The sequence below is a fragment of the Mandrillus leucophaeus genome, unplaced genomic scaffold (genome assembly GCF_000951045.1).
Source record: "Mandrillus leucophaeus isolate KB7577 unplaced genomic scaffold, Mleu.le_1.0 Scaffold228, whole genome shotgun sequence".
NCBI lineage: Eukaryota > Metazoa > Chordata > Mammalia > Primates > Cercopithecidae > Mandrillus > Mandrillus leucophaeus.
The window spans coordinates 1,027,844-1,044,167 of record NW_012102343.1 but is presented as its reverse complement, the minus strand read 5'-3'; the positions used below and the strand labels follow the sequence as shown (position 1 = coordinate 1,044,167).

Below are 16,324 nucleotides of genomic sequence, written 5' to 3'. Positions count from 1 at the left end.
CCCCACAGTCTTTCTGACATCCCCACTGTCCACCCTCACCACTCACAGCCCGTGTTCATCCTGCTTCTGCTCTGCCAGCTGACTGTATCTTCCTCAAACATGCTGGAGATGCTCCCACCTCAGGGCCTTGGCACTTGCTATCCCCCTCCCTGGAGCCCTGGAATTTTTTTTTTTTTTTTTTTTTTTTTTTTTTTTGAGACAGGGTCTCACGCTGTCACCCAGGCTGGAGTGTAATGTCACAGCTCACTGCAACCTCGACCTCCTGGGCTCAAGCGATCCTCCCATCTCAGCCTCCCAAATAGCTGAGACTACAGGTGTGCACCGCCACACCCGGCTAATTTTTGTGTTTTTTTATAGATGTGGTTTCACCATGTTGCCCAGGCTGGTCTCTAACTCCTGGGTTCAAGCAATCCTCCTGGCTTGGCCTAAGTGCTGGGATTACAGGCATGAGCCACTGCACCTGGCCCCTGTGTTAGTTTTCTAAGGCTTCCATAACAAACTGAGTGGTTTAAAACAGCAGAAATGTATGCTCTTACAGCTCAGGAGCTGGAAATCCAAAAATCAAGGTGGCAGGATTGGTTCCCTCTGAGACTCTGAGGGAGAAGGTTCTATGCCTCTCTGCTAGCATATCTGGTGCAATCCTTGGCCTTCCTTGGCTTGTAGCTGCATGACCTTGACCCCGCCTCAGTCATCACGTGGCCTTCTTCCTTGTGTGTATCTGTGTGTCCTGTGTTGTCTTCTTCTCATAAGAGTGCAGTCATTGGATTTAGGGTCCTCCCTAATCCAGTGTGACCTCATCTAAACCTAACTAATTACATCTACAAAGACTCTATTTCCAAATAAGGTCACATTCATAGGTCCGGGGTTAGGACTCATGTCTTTCCGCGGGGACACAATTCAACCCGCATCAAAACACTCGTCCCCCTACACTCCTGCGGCTGCTTCTCCCCTTTCCTTTGTGGTAGAGCCCTCTCTGTCCACCACATCTAAAACCACGCCCTCCACACCCTCCCCACCTCCCACCTGGCTATTTTTCTCCGCAACACTAATGTCTTTGGTATTTTACCTATTTATTTTAATTATTCTTCTTCTTACCCCAAGAAAGTGTCAGATGTGGGAGGACAGGGATTTTTCTCTCTTTTCTTGGTTGATCTCTCTCCAGCACCTGGAGCATGACTCAGCCCATTGTAGCATTGAGTAAATACATGCCCAGAGTAGGGTTGAGTCAATTAGCTGTCTACACCCATTTGGTTTTACGTCTACAATTGACTGTCTACACCTATTTTGCTTTACGTCTACAATTGGCTATCTACACCCATTTTACTTAACGTCTACAATTGGCTGTCTACACTCATTTTGTTTTACATCTCACAACTCCCTGCAACAGGTGGCCAGTGTTGCCGTTCTGTTGGTGAGGAGAGGCTCATAGAGGGGAGGGAGGCTGTCCCTACCCTTTCCCAGCCTGGTATCTCCAGCACCTGTCCTCTGCCTGCACTAATCTCTCTGAGTTTTTGTCTGTCGGGAGACAGGGAAGGGCCAGAGCACCAGGGCAGTTCTTGTTGGAGGTCCAACCTCAGGTGGTGAGTGCCAGGACTGCTGGGCACGTGTGGCAGCATGTGCCTGCATGTGGGTTGGTCACCCAGGCAGAGGCTCCCTACCTCAGAGCAGAACCCCGCCTTGCCTCGGCCTCCACGACTCCACAGGGTCCCTGTTGGCACTTTTTGGCATGATCTTTAACCTATTACTGCTGAGAGTGAGCCCGCAGGTTTACCGTGGCAGTGCTGCCCGCCTCCACCCAAGACCTTGACTAACTTTCCTGTTGGGAGCACAGGGACTCTGCTTCCAAGTGGGTAGTCTCTCTAAGTCTGAGGGAATGGAGGGAACTATCAAAAGATTGCTGCCCCAGAGCCACTTCCGGGGAGACCCACGCATCCCTTCCTGGGGGCAAAGGTGTGGGGAAGGTAGCACCCCCTGTTGACAGAATGGCAAGGGGTTTTCCCTGGGACGAGGCAGAATCAGAAACTAGGTGCTGGGGCCGGGTGCAGTGGCTCATGCCTGTAATCCCAGCACTTTGGGAGGCAGAGGTGGGTGGATCACCTGAGATCAGGAGTTCGAGACCAGCCTGGCCAACATGGTGAAACCCCGTCTCTACTAAAAATACAAAAAATTAGCCAGGCGTGATGGCGGGCGCCTGTAATCCCAGCTACTCAGGAGGCTGAGGCAGCAGAAGAATCGTTTGAACCTGGGAGGCGGAGGTTGCAGCGAGCTAAGATCACGACGTTGCACTCCAGCCTGGGCAACAAGAACGAAACTCTGTCTCAAAACACACACACACATACACACACACACACACACACACACACACACACAAAACCTAGGTGCTGGGAACAGGGCGGCTGGGAACAGACACCCAGCATGGGGACCTCAGTGTGGCAGCTTGTAAATTGTGTCCCCTTCCCCCAGTGGCAGCAGCAAAGGGCTGGGGGTCAGGGAGGACACAGGACAAGGCTCCCTGCAGGGCTGCTGTGGATGGACCTCCTGAGGACCCATCTCATGAACTAGGGGCTCATGAACTTAGAGGCGAGTTCAGGCTTGGCTGGCAGGAAGGAGGCTGTGTGGCACTGTGATGGGGGAGTGCAGAGTGGTTCCTGGCTGGGGCAGCGCTGGGTGCCCTGAGGATTAGAGTCTGGTGGCTGGAGGAGGGGACATGAGGAGGGTGCCTGGTGGCCCAGTGTGTGTGTCAGGGGAGCCCGGGGCAAGGGGGTTAAATTTGATGTTAGGCAGAATGTAAATCCTGATGCCCTCACAAACTTTGCAAGCTCCTTTACTTCCCTGAAACTCAATTCCTTTGACCTTGATGTGGGAAAATGAATGCCCATCTCCTCGGATGGTTGGGAGAATTTACTGAAATAATGTAGCATGATTCGCGGGTGTCTGCCACACAGTCAGTCCAATAAACCTGAAATCTCTTGGCCTACCTGCCTACTCCATGTGCTTATGAAAAATCAGTGTGGAACACCTCATTTGCCAGGATGAGTTTTTCTGCACCCCACTGTCTGGCTTATAGCTGGGGAAACTGAGGGAGGATGCAGGTTGGCCACTAGGTTGTGGGCCGGCCTGAAGGCCTGCCCTGGCCTTCTGAGCCTGCCTCCTGCTCCAGCCCCTCCCACCACTGCCACCCTCCCCTCTGGGCTTCTGTGTGCTGCGGCGGGCCATCTGCTTGCTCCTTTGGGCTACGCGGCCCCGTTTGTCTTTTTTCCTTCTCATTCAAGACCCTTGGACCCAAGGTGGTTCTCTGATTCAGCTGGGACGTGCCAGGAGACCAACGGGTGCTCGGAGACCTTGGGAAAATCCTCTGCCCTTCCTGGGCTTGTTCCCGCATTTGTAAATCAGAGAGCTAGCGTGGATCTCCTCTAAGCTCAAGAGCTAATGGTTGGCCGGGTGTGGTGGCTCATGCCTGGAATCCCAGCACTTTGGGAGGCTGAGGCAGGCGGATCACTGGAGGTCAGGAGTGCAAGACCAGCCTGACCAACATGGAAACCCCGTTTCTACTAAAGATACAAAAATTAGCTGGGCTTGGTGGTGCGCATTTGTAATCCCAGCTACTTGGGAGGCTGAGGCAGGAGAATGACTTGAACCTAGGAGGTAGAGGTTGCAGTGAGCTGAGATCACGCCACTGTACTCCAGCATGGGCAACAGAGTGAGACTCTGTTTCAAGAAAAAAAAAAACAAAAAAACGAATGGTCTAGGATTCCAGCCAGCCTGGCCATTTTCCATCCCTGATGGTGAAATGTGCTCATTCTCCCCTTTGCCTGTTTCCAAGGTTGTGACAAGAACATGTGAGCCTCTCACCAGGGCAGACCTTTGCTGTCCCTGACACCTTGGCAAGCTTACAGAGGGCTGAGCAGCCTGCATCTTCTGTGCTGTGTCACCCACTTCCTCATGGCCACTGAGTGCTGTTTCTCTGCGGGGTTAACTCAACCCTACAAATTTTTGGTGGTCTCTGAGGGTTGAGCTCTTCTCTCTCTTTCTTTCTTTTTTTTTTTTTTTTAGCCTTTTCTCTTTCTTTTCCCTGACCTGTTTGTATAACTCTGATTCCCAAAATTGCTCCTTGGGTTTTTCTGGAATTCCCCCAACACTTAGGACCTTGAAAACTATTTTGAATAGACTCGGAATCAGTAAACTCAGTTTTGGTCTCTTAGTTACTAACTGGCCTTGTGACCTTGAGCAAGCCACTTAGCATCACTAGGCATTAATGTCCCTATATCTGTAAAGTGAGAGGGTTAATTCTCCCCTCACTGGGATGTTGAGAAAATTAACTAAGGCGTGCGGGGAAGATTGCTTTGTGGGTTCTAACGTGCCTCACAAATGCTTGTTATTACTTCTTAGCTGTCCTAACACTGGGCTGGGGCCTTCACTCATGCCCGGTTACATGTACAGAAGCCACTTTTAGGAAGAAGCTCCTCAATGAGGCCCTTGAGGAAATATTTTAAAGGAAATCTTTTAATTTTAAGCTTAGGGAAGGACATCCCCTGTTGTGTCCAGCTTAGCACAACAACAGGGAATGTCCTTCCATCCTATCATACTCTCTGTGACAGGTACCCCAAGAGTTGTACAGTGTACAGCCTGTGCAGCTGCATGTGGTGACCCCAGACCTGGCTTCTTCCCAAGAGGGAGATGTCTCCCATTTTTCCAACATTTAATATTTTCAGCCCTCAACTTGAGAGTCCTTTCATCTGGCTCACTTTTTATTTCCACAGTGCTTTCTATTTTCCACTTTCTAACATAGCATATAATTTACTTATTTAGTACATTTGTATATAATCCATTTTTCCCAGTTATCCTGTTCCTCAAGAGCAGAGATCTTTGTTTTGTTCACTGACACATCTCAAGCTCCTAGAATGGTGCCTAGCATATAGCAGGCCCTCACTAACTAAATATCCACTGAATGGACATCCCTGTCCTAATGCGTCTTCTATTGCTTCCTAGAGCAAAGAGATGGTCTCAGGGCCATTTCCTTCTGATCTGATGCTCAGGCCATCCCCTAGCATGTCACCGACATGGAGGGGCTCTCCTAGGCCTCCCAATGGGTGGTGCTTCCTCATCCTGTGCCCCTTGGCCCTGGGAGTCTGAAGCCAGGCAAACTGAGGGCAACGCCTCTCCCCCAAGGGCAGCGAGAGTGGGCTTGACAGACCCTCAGGAGTGCTGAGAGTCTGGACAGGGGGTTGTGGGCAGCTGTAAAGGAGTCTTCTCCTGGTTTCTTCCATCTCTTGGGCCTTGGAAGAGCCCCCAGGACTCCCCTTCCCTGGGACTGTGGGTTTGGAAGAAGGAGGGCTCGGAGGGGCTAGGAAGAAAGGAATGCTCACTGTAGGCCTCCAGCCAGATCCAATGGAAGAGATTTTATTTTCCCAAGTCTGAGGGTGCGGAAGCCCTGCTTGTGCTTTTTGAGGAGAATGGGAAGAGACCTTTGTCTCAGCCAAGAACTTCCTTCACCACCCACGCCCCGTCTCCCTGCTGTTGCAGAGGGTAAGTTCTAGAAATGTGGATGGGCCACACTAAGGTTTGTGGAGGGTCCGTTGGTACTCAACCTCTGCCAGCCCCGGTGCATCCCTGCCCAGCAGAGACTACTTGGAGTGGCCAGGTGGGTCTGAAGCACTGTGTTCCAGACAGGCAGAGGAGGGAGGCCTGCTGTTCTGCATTGGACCTTTCAGCTGTTGGACACAACACCAAGGGTTGTCCTTCACATTACAGTCTCTGTGACAGGTAACCCAAGAGTTGTGCAGTGCACAGCCTGTGCAGCTATATGTGGTGATACTAGACCTGGCTTCTTTCTGGGAAGGAGAGAGATGTCTCCTATTTCCCTTACAAAGCGTGTTGCTTCAAGGCAGTCCTTTCCAGCTGGGTTTGGCTGTTGAGGTCCCTTCTAGGTTCCCCTGAAAGGGAGATGGGTCTCTGGGGCTTTGTAGTGTTAACATGCATCTCTCCAACCCACACAAATACCTGAGACCCATGGAGGTCAGGCCCTGAGCAGGCCATGGCTGGCCACATTTCTATTTCATGATAAAAAGACTCTGGTTCTGGGCGGATGTAGCCCAGGGCACACGGTCTTGCTATGCTTTGATCCAGAGCCTAGAAGTCCCAGGAGAGGTTGTGAGGAAGGTGGGGGCCAGTGTGCCTTCCTTATTCTGAGTGGTAAAGCCAGTAACCTCTTCCTTTTCTCATGCTGGGCATACAGCAGACATCTCTGGGTTGGTGAGGATGCCCAGCTCAGGCCTCTGAGTGCTCAGAGGAGGAGGCCCCTCCCGCTCCCTTCATGGGGCACTGGGCAGATTCAAGGGAAATGGTGTCTGCTTTCTACACACTTCCTCCTACCTTCCCCCTTCTCCCATTTGAGCCTGAAGGCAGACATCTGGCCCAAGAAATCTCAAACTCTCTGATGACAACCTAATGATTCCCCAGAGCTGAGGAATATATGGACTGCATCCTGGGTTTGGTTTCAGGAGAGGACTCCTCCCAGCCCAGCCCCAGGTCCAGCCCTTAACAAATCTCTGAGATATGAGCTATTCACCTTCTGTCCTCCCAGAGCCTGCAGCTCGGTGATGGGAAAAGCTGCCTCTTCCAGTTCATCATCATCATCTTCATCATCACCATCTTCATCATCAGTAGGATTTAGTGCACCCTGTTATGTTCCAGGCATTGTGCTAGATTCCTACCCTTTTCTTTTCCTCCTTGCTGTCCCCACTTTAGAGTCACCAGCTCAGTGACATGCAGGACATGGATGTTGCACAAATGTCTTTTGGTCAATTGTGTTGTGTCCAAATAGTGGAGTATAAATGGCATAGCACAGGGACCAGCACCCAGGAGCAGAGGGGCGCAGAGGGTCCCCAGAGCTCATCATGGCCTTAGTGGTGTGCTTAGAATTATGGTTACCATGGTGGAAGTTTGGGTTAAGATTGACTAGCACTAAGATTGTGGTTAGGGTGACATTCCATTTAACAGTACGGTGGTGGTTAGGGTAAGATTAGAGGAATAACTTTAGTAGTGCAGCATTAGGGTGCGGTTTTAATCTTAGGGTTGTGGTCAGGGTTGGGTTAGGGTTATGCTAGAGTAACATTTAGGACTGTGGGTGTTTTCGATTGTATGTGTGGTTATTGTTCTAACCCACCATTGATGGAGCCTTATTGAATAAGCTGGCAGTTTGCAGGCACCACCTAATTTAATACTGGGGACAGCTCGGCACAGTGGCTAAGAGCATGGGCCATGAGTCAGACAGACCCCGGTTCCACTTGACTTGGTTACTCCCCAGCCATGCTATCAAGTGTGTTCTTTCACTTCCCGGAGTCTCAGTGTGAAAGGCTGATGATACCAACACTGGCTACGCAAGGCTGTGGTCAGAATAACACAAGGGAAAGTGGATAAAGTGCCGGGTCAGTAGGTAAGAACTCAGTACTCGATAGCAAATACTTTGTCTTGTCTGGGTCAGTTAGAGTTCCAGCAGGAAAGAGATGGCACACTCAATGTATTTACAAAAGCATCGGCAGGGTCGAGAGAAAACAAGGAAGAGTGGTGGAGTATCCCAGGGTAGCTACGTAGGCAAGCCCTTACCCTCCAGGCCTAAAGGGGCAAGGGACCAGCAGTCATAAGAACCCAGGGTAGCTCAGGCTATAGGAGAGGGCCGTGGACAGGGCTGTGGCCTTTGGTGTAGGAATGTAGCCACTGCTCACCTGCAGTACCTGTCACGAGGGAGTTGGGAGGATCTGCACCTCCACTCACCCTTCTCCTGCCCTCTGACCTCCTGCCAGAGTTCCCCACTGACTGAATTGGACCAGAAGGCAGAGGGCAAAGGAACCTCCCAGGACCCAGAGTGGGATAGAGAGGGATCCAGGGGCAAGTGGAAGATCTTCAGCACATTTGCCAGTCCTTGCCGTGACCCTGTGAGGAGGGTATTCCCATGACTCCCACTTTGCAATGAGGACACCGAGGGTAAGGGTGATTCCAGCCTAGCTCTGCTCCACTTTAGAACTTGTGATTATAGTCACTGTGTGAACCAGTCTCCAGGGCATGTGAGCATAGGCAAGTGCAGTAACATCCAGCTTGGCTTGGAAACTTCAGAGTACTGGGTTAGGCAAGGTATCCAGTGTCTTTTCAGAAAACTACAGAAGTCGCTGAGAGCCTGGAGCAGCATTCAGCCTCATTAAAATGCTAATGTATGCAGTTTCCAGCCCTGGACTTTAAAAAGTAGTGAGAATAAACATTTCAAGCTTGTAGCTATGCTCATAGCATCTAGCCGACTTAAATCTTGTAGGATTTTTGTTTGAAAGGAAGAGGCTGGGAGCAATGAAGCAAGAAAAGAGAGGAAAGACTGGCAAAGCTATTTTTCAGATGGTCCAGGGAAGGTTCGCCCCATCCAGCTGCTTTTTACAGAACTGTCTGCTCGCTCAGGGAGGGTCACCTTCTGGGTGTGTGTGTGTGTATATGTGTGTGTGTGGCGGGGCGTGGGTGGAAGCTGTGGAGAGAACATGCCTCAAAAGTCATAATGGAGATATTTGCAGGCTCCGTGAATTCTCCTTTTGAGCTCAAGATTTTCAAATATGTATCAGGTTTCACCTCTTGTCCAGGATATAAAGGAAGTTTCTGATTTATGGGTCCAGTAGTTTTTCCAGTTACTCCATCTTTAAATCTGCCATCAGTTAATTAATTTGCCACTGTCAGAAAAGGCACTGTGAGCTTCCCAGGTGAAAATAACTTTAGCAAAGTATGATCACAGTTCAAAAAAGGGAGGGACTCTGAAACATACACTTGTTTCCCCTTGTGAAATTAACTGAATCAGTGTCTCCGCACTCCTCCTTCTCCCCCTGTCATGGCGCATACACACTCACACACTCTCATGCACACTCACACAAACACACACTCTCACACTCTTACACACACACACCCCACCTCTGCAGAAGAGCTGAAGGGGAAGATTTAAACCTGGCAGGATAATTTCCCAGAAAAGGATTAGAAGGGGAAAATGGATTCACTGCAAAGTCATCTGATGACTGTGTTGTACAAGGCTGCTTGGGACCCAGAGGGGTGTGTCCGTCTGTCTGTGTCTATCTGTCTGCAGATGACACAGGGAAGATTGCTAAATGATTCCCAATAATGAAATGTGAAAACACATAGTTCCTTTGCTAGCCACATAGCTGTGGTTTTGTGTCTGTGATTCATGGTGGAAGTGAGTAGCTGCGACGGGCATTCTGTGGGTTTTTTTTTTTCTCCTTATTTCTCCTAAAAAAATATTTGTGAAAGGTCTAAAAGGAAGTGGAGTACTTTTTGAAGAGAAAAAAAATCCCCATTCCTTGCAAAACAAAGATTACAGATGAAAACTTCTGGAGCTACCACATTTCTGCTTCCAGATGTCGCCTACGCTGCATTTTCCTCCTGGAGCCTCAGCCCTGCCCACGATGTGACATGTCCACCCGCGAGTGCCCGCAGCAGAGGCCGCGTCAGGGAGTCTGCATCTGCAGGGGGCTGGCGGTATCCTCCCAAGACCCCAGCCAGGCCACGCCCTTCCAGGGGAGAACATTAATTCCACATTTCTTTCCTTTTTAATGTTTTTGGGGCAAGGTCAGAGGCTCTGCAAAATGCAGTAGTTCATGGGGGCAGAATTGTGAGATAATTTATGTCTTAAATAAACCTGGGTTTGAATCTCAGCTCCACCACATAGCTGTGCAGCCTAGAGCGAGTGATTTAATCTTGTGAGCCTCAGTGTTCTCATCTGTAGGCTGGGGATTATCATCACCACCTTATGGAATTGTCAGAAGGATTGACTAATCCACATAAGTGCATCTGGCACCTTTTTGGTCCTCTGTAAATGACACCACTCTTTTGGCAGGGAGGGGGATGGAGTCTCGCTCTGTCATCCAGGTTGGAGTGCTGTGGCATGACCTCGGCTCACTGCAACCTCTGCCTCCCAGGTTCAAACAATTCTCCCGCCTCAGCCTCCCAAGTAACTGGAATTACAAGTGCGTACCACGATGCCCAGCTAATTTTTGTATTTTTAGTAGAGACGAGGTTTCGCCATGTTGGCCAGGCTGGTATTGAACTCCTGACCTCAAGTGGTCCGCCCACCTCGGCCTCCCAAAGTGCTGGGATTACAGGCATGAGCCACTGTGCCCAGTCGACACCTACTCTTACTTGTCCCCTGCCTTGGGGGTTATCTGAGCCTTTCGGAAACGCAGCAGTGGTCATCAGAAACTTTGAGAGTCTGCCCAGAGCACTTGAAGGTGTTTCCAGACCTGGCGAGGTTTCTGGTCACAGCCAAGGGTGAGCAGCAGGGTGGGGAAGGGAATCTCATCCCCCAGAGGCAGACGGAGCTCAGCCTGCATACCCTGGCCCAGCGCTTCCCTGCTGGGGATGACCCCGGGCAGGTTACCAGGCTCCCTGTGCTTCAGTTTTCTCTTCTGTAAAATGGGGACACTAGTTCCTGCATCATAGGGTTGCTGTACTAATCAAGTAAATAAAAAAATAAAATGCCTTAGCAGAGGTCTGGCACAACATAGGTTGACAGGTTTGGGCTGCTAGATTGCTGAAGGAAAGCTTCCCAGGTTGGGGCCCTAGTTCCCATAGAAATCTCCTTTTGTTTATGGCCCCGGGGTAAATTTCCAGCTCCTGTGAGAGCGGAAAGGGCAGGCTGGGACTTCGGCCAGCTCCTGAAAGTGTATCTTTGACCCAGGTCCCCAGCTGCCTTAGTCTACAATGGGCTTGTGGGGGCAGGCCCACGAGTGGGGTAAACATATCTGGAGTCAGGCCTGTGTTTGCTGTTTAATAAGCCAGACCTGCTAAGCTTGTGCATGTGCATGTGTGGGGGTGCATCATGGAGGGTGGAAGGGTCCCAAAGGCCATGAGCTGGGAACTCAAGGGTTTGGAAGGTGAGCATCTCATAGCCAAGTTAGTGGTGGCGAGATGTCTGTATACCAGGTTTGCTGTGGCTTTGGGAAAGGGTCCTAGCTCAATCCCCTCAGTCTAGATGTCTCTCCTCCCCTTCCTCCAGCTCCTCCTCCAGTCTCCTGTAGCACTTGCCAGGTCCTCAGGCCCTGCCTTGCATTTTCATTCCCTTTTCACGGCGGCAGCTCTCCAGCCACTTCTGGTTTTCATACACTTCTTTGTAGATCATGCAGTATCACCATGGCAGCTTGTGGAGGGAGTTTGGCTGCAGTGATGGGAGGGGTGAGATGAGCTTTAGAACCTGGCAGTCCTGAGCTTTAGGATTGTGGGTTTTGCCATTCATGAGATACATGAGATTGGGCCAGCTACCTTCCTCCTCCATGCCGCAAATTTCTCATAGGTAATAATAGGGCAGAGACACCTATGTCTTAGGTTCTCATTAGGGGACCTTTATAAGGTCATGTATGTTTGGTGCCTAGTGCTCAGACCGTGTTTAGTAAGTATAGCAATTATTTCATCAAGGCAGATTGTGTGGGGAGGACTCTGACCTCCAGCAGATACCCAAAGGAGGAGACACCAGTGGACAAATCTCATTACAGTCTGATCTCTGCCCCTCAGCACAGCTGGCTTCTGTCGTTGGATCTGGGAGGAGTAACCCCCTTTTGGCATGAGCAGATGCCCTGTTCTAATAGCCAGGGGAGACCCAGGCCTTGATCTGGACTCCAGCAGTACATCTGTACAAAACTTCAGTCTTTTGGTTCAACATTCCCGGTGTCTGCCCACCCAAGGAACCTGTGCTAAGAGGGGGTCTCCTGCAATTAGATCCCATAACACATTCCAAGTAGTAAGTCAGGAATAAATAACCTTCTCCTGAGTGAATCTCATACTCCCTATTAATTGTTCTTCCATTCATTCTATGTGTCCTGGATGGATTTTTCAGGCCAGTTGGAAGAAAGGATGCTCAAGAGAGGGATATTCTCTGAGTCAAGCAACTGACAAGGATTTTGTTCAGACTCAGCTGGCCTTCCTTCCTTCTCTCCTTCTCTCCTTCTCTCTTTCCCTCTATCTCTATCTTCATTCCAGGCACAAGGAGTACTAGATGACTTGGACCCATGCCCTGCCTCTAAGAGCTCACATCCAGCAGTTTGACATGCTCAAGCAGCTAAAGCACACCCAGCCCCTGGGAAGGCTTTTGCTAGTGCTCTAGGAGACAGGGAGGGGAGCATCCCTGGGCAGTGTAGGTAATAGGGGTAGGTAGGGGGCCTCCAGGGGGAGTTTTTGATGACCATTTTTAACCTTGTTACTTTCTGGTGAAAACATTTTTTTCAAGGCTTCCTTTTCATGCGTGAGGTTCATAGGATGAGGCCCAGACTGTTGGACTTCTATACTCAGTCCCGAAGTACAGTACTCAAGCAGCGATATGGTGCAGGGGTTTGTGGTATAGGCTCCGGAACTAGAATATCTGCAGAATGCCTGTGTTTGATTCCTAGTCATTGACTGTGTGACCTTAGGTAAGTTACCTAGCTTCTTTATGCTTCATCTGGAAAAAGGGGATAATAATAATACCTACTTCCTAATTGTAATGGTGGTTAACTGAATTAATAGATATAAAGTGCTTAGCACAGTGCCTGGCATGTGATTAGCACTATGTAACTTTGGCTATTATTCTTCTCACCCTTGACTCTTCCTATTTCTCTTTAATCAGACAGGCCTGGTTATCCCCAAACACCATGCCAGCACATTCCTGAATATGTCCCTTTATGCTTGTGGCTCTCTCTGCGCTCCCCACCCCTTCCTCTGGCTCATGTCTCCCGCCCTCTGGAAAGCCTTCCCCAGTATGCCAGCCCCACGGCCGTGCTAGAACATGCTGGCTGGACAGCTTACCTGGCCATAAGACTCGTGGCTCCTGCCCATCTCCTCCTTCTCTGCTCTTGGATTGTTATGAAATGATCACGTGTAGGGGCTTGGCCCGGGGCTACTGCATATAGTGTGCCTGCTGTGTCCTGCACAAGGGTGCCAGCCAGGAGATGAACCCTGGTGCCAAAATCTAGCCTGTATTCTGCTCACCCAGCACCGGGACCATGCTACATCAGCCTGAAGGAAGTAGGGCAACTTCTGTAAACTGGCTGCCCAGAGAGGCCTCTTGTGATTTGTACGAAGGCACCAGGTATGCTAGGCCTCTCCCTACCCCCTGCCTCCCAGTCTGGGTGATAAGCTCTTGGTGGGCAGGATGCCCTTTGCATAGTGCCTGATGGGACTGTGCACCTTGGCAGTGGTTGAACGACAAATTCATGAAATCCAGGTTCACTGTGTGCTGACAAGCCTTCCCGAGGGAACTCGGAGCCAGAGGCCTCAGACTGCCTGCTGGCCCTGGCTGGCTGAGGAATGGGGCCCAGCTAGGGCTGGGGAGATGGTTCCAGTGAGGCAGGAGGACTGGGAGAAGCCATGGAGAAGTCTGAAGTTGAGTGTGACAAATATTTTCAGGGCAGCAGCTGTGTGCCCAGAGCTGTGACTCCATGGAAGATATGAAGAGGGTAAGGCCCAGTCCCTTCCCTCCTGGGGGTCTGTGTCCCCCGCCGAGCTGCAACCCTTTGGGTGGTCCAGCTGGGCCCAGAAGGAGGCAGGGAAGCACTTAGAGGGGCTCTTTTTCCTGGTGGGAAAAAGATGGCTATTGCCCCAGCAGCTGGACGCATGGGCAAGCTAGAGACAAAATGAGGGGCATTTCCTGGAGCTCTGAGAACCCCTCGGGGCCACCCACACCCCACCTCTGCCCCTGAGGTGGCCCGGGTGTGAGCCCATTGCCCAGGCAGCCTGCTCTGGCTCTCTTGCCCGGCTCCCTTACCCTGCCAGAAGGGAACAAAGGCCACACAGGATCTCGAGGGGCCAGGGCTTGGCAGCCTAAAGGCTGGCTGCTCCATGCACAAGGGTTCACAGTGGACCAACACATGAGAGGCTGGAGGGTGGAGGGCGGGGTGTGGCTCTAGGAGTCTCTGGACCCTTTAGAAACTGAGGTGGCACCTACTTCAGGGCTGCCCTTGATGGGGGGACAGGCCACAGGCAAGGGCTGGGTGCCCCTCCCTGACATTCCCCTGGACACGCAGAGCTCACACCTCCCTCCGTCTCCCTACCTGAAACAGGAATGCTGTGTTCCCTTGAGCTGGCTGGGAAGCAGGGCAAGGTGCAGTCTGGGCAGGAGAGACTGCCCCAGGGCTCTACCTCCTCTCCATCCACAGCCTGGCAGGGGCATCCCCTGGAGTCTATGTGCTGGGGGATCCAGTCCTTTCAGACCTAGGTGTGGCTGTAGGAAGAGCTAGAGGCCCAGAGCCTCAGAGCAGTGGGGATGTGACTCATGGCAGCCAGGTGGGGTGAGTGGGGTGCCTGAAGCTGACTGGTGAGGGCAAAGAGGTTGGGTGGGTGGGCCCAGCAGACACAGCAGCAGGAGTGATCTTGAGACACCTCGGGGACACCGGGGAAAGGGCTGGCTCTCGACCCTTTAGAATAGGCACCAGGGAATGTTGATGATGCTCTATCAGCGTGCCAGGCAACAGGAAGGTACAGATTCCCATCTAGGCACTGGGCCTGTTGAACGTGCTGTCCCTACTTGTCTCTCTATCTTAGGTCCCTGGGGGTTCGGCAGCCAAGGGCCTGCCTGGCCAGCCAGGAGGAGAAAGGAGCAGAGCTCTGCAAGGTCTTTCCCCTGCCTTGCCAGCACCCAAATCCTCAGGGGAGACCGAGCCACCAGGGAAACACAGGACATGTTAAGCTGCAGTGAGCTGCACCTGCAGCCACAGGAAGGAGCAGCCTCTGTGCTTTGGCTGGCAGCAGAGAGAGTTCTGGGAACGCCTTCCTCTCTTGGAGATTTCGCCTCCATCCTTCCTCCTCCTCTGGCTGCTCCAGATACCTTCAGAGCCTCTCCCTCCATCTGCCCCTAAAGCGTTGGTGTTCCCTAGGTTCCCTCTGCCCTTCTTTGTTCTCTCTTTCCTCTTACATTTCTCAAACTGTTTAGGTGTCAGAACACCTGGAAGTCATAAGGAATACCACGAAATATCAATACACTTAATTCCATGATTAGAGCTGGGAGCAGTTTTATTAGCAGAAACTATGACGATCGTCTATGTATGGGGAAAAAAAAAAAAAACCCGCTATAGGCACACACATGTGTCCGTGAAAAGAGCAAACTGTGGGATGAAGTATGATAAGCTGTTGCCACATTTTTCCGTTAATATTAATTTACGGCTTGTTCGTTTGTTTAATCGTTTGCTAGCAGACAAGTGGTAGCAGGCGCCAGAGGTTGGAGAAGAATTTATGGGAGCAAGACTTAGAACTGAGACCATTCTGTTCACGAATACATTTTTCCCTTTTAAATTGGAAAACGTTGGCAGAGCTAACGCCCCGGTCAGGCAGTGGCACTCTGAAGCATGGTTTGTTCTGCCTGCTTTCCTCGAATATCATCCTTCCCTCTTAACTCTACAGCCACCACCTCTACTCTTACAACCTCCTCCCAGCCCCAACTGTGTCTACAGCCCCAGAACTCTCTCCCAAGTTCCGCTTCCTGGGTGTTTCCATCTCGAGATCTGTCTCGAGGTACCAAGCACTCATTATATCCAAAACGGAGGCCATCATTCACTTCTTGGATTTCTCATGTTGAGATCTGGGCTCTTGGAACTCCCTCCACCCATTTGTCCAAGCCATAGGTGGGAATTATCTGTCTCTATATCTGAAATAGCCCTTGCATCCATGCCTTCTTCTTGGTTCTTTCCTCGGCCACTGATAGTCTAGACCACAGCCAAAGCCTTCCAGCTGGCCTCCAGCCCTCCTCTCTTTAGTCCATTCTCTACCGGGTGGTCTTTCACCGCAATAATCATCATTTAAAAATGCCCATCTCAACATGTCCTAGGCCTGCTTGAAGACCATGAGTGACTTGAGGCTAACATGTGGCTTCTCCTGTGCTCCCTCACTTTTGCTAGGGTGCTAAAGACTTCACCCAAGGTTGGAGTCTTTGCCATCCCTGGGGTCAGTGCATGGCCTGTAACAGGCACTCAGTACTTGCCCTTTGAATGAGTGAAAAAGTGTAGCTGTTCTTTGGACCAGGTCATTTCCCTGCTTCAAAATCTCAGGGCACTCCCCTTCACCCACTCAGTGCAGCCCAGACACCTCCCCCAATATTTCAAGACCTCCACCATAAGGGCACAGACCTATTCTTTAATCCCTCAAAGCCTCAATGTCCTCATTTGTAAAATGGCGATAAAGAAACGATTAATGGTGGGTGGATTTAGGGTGAAGTTACTTGGTTTGGTAACCTGGCCTCAGCACTTAGGAGTTCAGCCACTTTCTGCAAGGCATAGAACCCCCATAGCTTCTGTTTTCTTGACGATAAAATGGGGATAATGAGTAT

General features: G+C 50.9%; 1 protein-coding gene across 1 annotated transcript in view; it reads left to right on the top strand.

Moving 5' to 3' along the window:
- The window catches only part of LTBP2 (latent transforming growth factor beta binding protein 2), a 125,143-nt gene that overhangs the window by 40,455 nt on the left and 68,364 nt on the right, over positions 1–16,324 (top strand). The gene's annotated exons all lie outside the window — the stretch shown is intronic.